The sequence below is a fragment of the Alligator sinensis genome, unplaced genomic scaffold (assembly GCF_000455745.1).
Source record: "Alligator sinensis unplaced genomic scaffold, ASM45574v1 scaffold1248_1, whole genome shotgun sequence".
In the NCBI taxonomy this organism is placed as follows: domain Eukaryota; kingdom Metazoa; phylum Chordata; order Crocodylia; family Alligatoridae; genus Alligator; species Alligator sinensis.
The window spans coordinates 256,944-261,742 of NW_005842645.1; the positions used below are offsets into that span (position 1 = coordinate 256,944).

Sequence of the window (4,799 nt, forward strand, 5' to 3'; positions counted from 1 at the left end):
GCGACGGGCTCGCGTGTTTAGAGCCTTCAACTGGATTGGACTAGAGGTTTGCGTGGAAGGAACTCTTGTCCGCCTCTCTTCTTTTCTGTCTGTAACCGCAACTCAAGCAAGTTTTCCTGCCTGCACCGCGACCATCTTCGGTGTAAGTAAAATAATCTTTAATCAACCGCTAAGCGTCCGTACCTAATTCTAGCCCGCCGGCCTGCATTCCCCGACCCGCGTGCCAGGGCTGCTGGCCACAGCCCGCCGTGCGCCCCCGTGAACCTCGGACCGCTCCCGGCCCGCACAAATTTGATATCTGTATGATGCAGGTATCAAATTTACACTCAAGCTGGCATAAGTTGCTATATTTACTGTTCAGTACAGGCATGCACGTGTAGATGCATACTGTGCGCAGTAATTGCAGTTACTGCACAGTAAATGTGTACATGTAGATGTGCCCCGTGCATAGAACTTTTTTTTAAGGGAGGTTAGAGGAAGGATACTTTCTCAAAATCATATTTTTCTTTGTGGGTTGGTTCCTTTTTATACAATTGGTTGCATTAAGGAAGCTTTCAGACACCAGGCTAAAAGTTATATAGTGGTAAAATTCCCACTCACTTAAATGGAAACAGGATTGGTTTTTGTATCATTACAGTTCTTGTTTTGCACAGAGATCATTAAGAAGTACTAAATGTAGTGGCGTAAGCCTTTAAACAATACAACCTGTCCTATTTTCCATCAAGATAATGGAAAACAATGGCAAATAACGCATCCCATTCATAGGTTCCTCTCAGCTCAGACACTTCCTACTTTGTCATATCCATAGTAGGTCTATGTATGATGAAAATGCACTTCATTGTGAATTTATCAGTAGAAATTGTTATTAATCAATAAATCCAACAATTCATCTTTCATTTGCTACAGTTGATAACACCTTAAGCAACAGGCAAGGATTTGTCCACTGGTGTGACATGGAGAAATACATCCCATCTCATAGGACAGCTTTGCTATGCCAGCTCTGATATTGCAATGTATCACAAATAGAGGCTGCAATCCAGGGACCTCAGACTCATTATGTTATGCACCTCTTTTTCAATGGATTAGCTACTGTTTAAGAAAAGGCATAGCTAGCAGCTTGAGATTCATACACATAGTAATGGAACTATTACCTCTCCTGCCCAATGCCCATTGTATACCCCAAATATTGCTATTGTATGAAACAGGAATGCTCATAATGTGGAGGCAATAAGCAACGTTTTTATGAAAGATCTGGTGCAAATTCTTTCCAGCCTCCATTGATTGGAATACTGCCCAGGAAAGTCTTAGTCATTTGTGTACTAGTATTATTAATGCTTTGAGAATCATAAAATAAAGCATTTCAGAAAGATGCTAAAATTGCTTGATCATCAATGTGACACATGAAAAATATCTTCAGGGGTTAGAGGAGTGTCCTGTACCATGGAAAAATTGTTTACTACCAGTTTCTAGAAGTGCAACTGCAGGAGCTTTTTTATCTTGGTTTTTCCAATCTCTAGTATGTGTCAGAGACATGATCTGAATCATTTGCTATTTGTAGTCATGGCTCATTCAAAACTTGTATCATTGAAGGCAGTTTACTGCTCCTCTAGTTTCATTATGCAATTTGCTATTCTGAAGTAGTTTTCTTTGCCAAGGCTGGGTTCTTATGACTCATTGTCATGAGGAGGTTTCTCTTTTACTGAAGATAGTATTCAACTCACTAGGAAATCTCAGCACCAGCATTCATGGAGGTAGAGCCCCTCATTTCTATGCTGCTTCCTTTAGGAATGTTAGCAATCCATCAAAATTATTGCAAAGAAGTGAAGTAAAAAAACCAAAGCCCTTCTCTTTTAGAAAACACTTTAGGATCTTTGATGTGAGCTAAATTATAGTTCCCTGAAAGGGATTACAGAATAGTTTTTGTGTAGTACCAAACCTTTTCCTTGATAGTAAGTGGAAATAAGTGTTACAGGCAGGAGAATCTATCTTGAGCATTCCATTCCTGAAGGATGCTGAAGTACTGCTCATATGTTGCTGTCACCTGGAGTCACTGCCAAGTAGTTCTATTAAATTAATGAAGTTCATGTATTAGATATGAGAACATAACTTTAATATAAAAATACAGCAAGCTTTGCATTTTCATGTCTATTGTGAACAACTGAGTAACCCAAATTCAGAAGAACATGTAAGCACATGCTTACTTAAAGTCCAGTCAGCACGAAGCATTTGCTTTAAGTTGTATATGTGCTAGAGTGCTATCCTGAATAAGAATGTTTTCTGAGTCAGGGCCAATATAGGCAGGTCTGGCCCATAAAGGACCATTGGACTAGCTCTTACTTACCCTTTTCACACTGTATAGGTTGACATGGTGTACAGGTTGACATCCAGATTTCTGATCTGAAAGGTAAGGATTTTCATAGGCATAGTGTATAAGTCAGGGCGGGGCTCAGCTGGTGCAGCCCCATCCCCTGCAAGCAGCGCTGCCTGCACCACTCGCAGGGGATGGGGCCACACCAACTGAGTGCTGAGCCAGGCCCCATCCCTGTCCCCTGTGAGCAGTGCTGGGTCCGGTGATGCTCGCAAGGGACAGGGGTGAGGACAGGGCTGGGTTCAGCTGGGCTTGGCGCTCGGCTGACGCGGCTCCATCCCCTGCGAGCAGTGCTGCCAGTGCCACTAGCAGTGGATGAGGCTGCACCAACTGGGCATCAAGCCCATCCCCATCCCCATCCCCTGCAAGTGGCACTGGGCTTATGGGGATGGGACCACTGTGAGCAGTGCTGCCAAATGATGAGCCCAGCGATGCTTACAGGGGATGAGGCTGTGTCAGCTAAGCAATGAGCCCAGCCCCAATCCCCTGCCAGCAGCGCCACGCTTGGCATTTGGCAGTGCCACTCACAGCAGACAGGGCCAGGCTCAGTGTTTGGCTGGCATGGCCCTATCCCCTGCAAGCCTGGCACCACTTGCAGGGGATGGGGCTGGGCTTGGCCGAGCTCAGTGCTCACCTGGCACAGCCTCATCCCCTGACAGCAATGGTGGCAGCACTGCTCCGGGGATGGGGCCTCACCAGGCAAGTGCCGAGCCCAGCTGAACCCAGCCCCATCCTCTATTTTTTGATGTGGCATGGTATATAAGTCAAGTTTGATTTTTAAGACACAAAAATTGGGCTTCAAAACTCGACTTGTATGCCATGAAATATGGTACTTACGTGCCAACTCTTTGGAATGTGCTCACCCACTTCATCTGAAATGCAGAACAATTTTTGAATATAATGAATAACATTTGTTTCAGTCAGGCAATCAAGCTTAAACATAGCTTTCAGCTTTAAAATGATTTTTTAAATTGAGATTTATGCTATATTACATGTGGTACTTTTGACCAACAAGACTGCTTACCTTCAGTGTGACAGTTCCCTGATGTGCAAACTACTTCTGTGAGCTTCCAGATCTGATAGCCTTGCTCAGTGATATAAGCCCATCACATGTAGAAAATACAGGTTCTTTCTCCCATTTTAGGATCTGTTCCTCTCCTCTGAAGCATGACCTGATATTGCTAAACACCATGTAAAAAAACATAGGAGCTGTTTTTATGAGACTCGTACAAAGCAAAGGTATATGAAGTGTTTTTTATTTATAAGATTCACATGATGTGCATTCATGTGAATAAAGCTATGCTGGCTGGCTAGATGGAATGGAAATGAAAGGCTCTCGGGCTCTCTGGGAGAAGGGACACTAATTACACCAGTGAATTTTGTACATTTCCCCCCATTTTTCATTCTCAAATCACCAAAGCCTCTGGGTACATGACTGTGTGTGCATGTGTTGCACAGGGCAGTGTGTATGAGACAGGTCATGTCTAATTGTCTATGCTACAAACTTTCTGTGCTTGGCAATAATGAATGCCAGCAAACTGTGCTATTCTGCATGAGCTGCCTCTTAAATCAGAAGTAGTGTAGCTGATACTGCTCCTTGTGAATATAACAATATTTTATGCAGTCTAGAAACTGCCTGCTCAAAGCAACACACTGCACTTGAGGGCACCACTGATGAGCCATGACAAGCCTGCTCTGTAGACATGACCAGAGGGATTTGTTCCTTCTAGGTTCATATTTGCTGCTACATTTACCTACTACGTTACTGCACTACCAGTATCTGATTTCTTTTGTATAGCCCCTTAAGGCACCTTAACCACGAAGGGATGACATTCTGAGTTGTGACGTACCATGGATTTTACTGCCCAGGTGGAATGGAAGCTATTGATGTACAAACTATTGATATCCTGAACAATTCTGGGAGAAGAGTCCAAAGATCTCTACAGCATTGTGTACTGTATAGTCTTGTACATGAGTCATAGAATGTTCCCTGTGTCCAAGCGTGTGACGAGGTCCTAAACTAGTGTCTCATGGCCATCTCCTGCTGACCCTATGCTAGGAAAATCTTCTCCTGGTCAGATACAGGGCCTTTATACTCCTCTGATCCTTTTTATGTGTCATGACCCAAAAGGCATGATTGTGTGTGTGCTTCGGCACCAGAATTATCCCTGCCAAGTTGCAGAGCATTGCACGGGAGAGTTTCCTGTAGCAAGAGGAAACCCCGGTGCAGGGACAAGTTTCCCGCCTTTTCTGCAGCTTCTTTTGCAGGGTACATTGCTCGAGTTGCGAGAGGAATGCACGGTGCAAAAGAGTTCCCGCCACCGGTATGCAAATTTGTTCCCCGTGATTGGCTAGTGTTAAATTATTCCCACGTGGCGGCTAGCGATTGGCCTGTTAGCCATATAAAAGGCTTGAGCGGTTTCCGCCCAAG

At 44.1% G+C, this 4,799-nt stretch overlaps 1 long non-coding RNA gene across 2 annotated transcripts in view; it reads right to left on the reverse strand.

Annotated features, from left to right (window-relative positions):
* LOC112551889 overlaps nucleotides 1–4,799 on the reverse strand; it is a 50,186-nt gene that overhangs the window by 15,628 nt on the left and 29,759 nt on the right. Inside the window, exons 4-7 of one of the 2 annotated variants that reach the window (XR_003096226.1) lie at nucleotides 3,393–3,549; nucleotides 3,206–3,240; nucleotides 2,342–2,397; nucleotides 1,937–2,063 (exon numbers count right to left, since the gene is read on the reverse strand). This is a non-coding gene — a long non-coding RNA (uncharacterized LOC112551889). Of the gene's footprint in view, nucleotides 1–323; nucleotides 2,064–2,341; nucleotides 2,398–3,205; nucleotides 3,241–3,392; nucleotides 3,550–4,799 lie in introns of those variants that run through there. The other variant, XR_003096225.1, reaches the window with a different exon arrangement.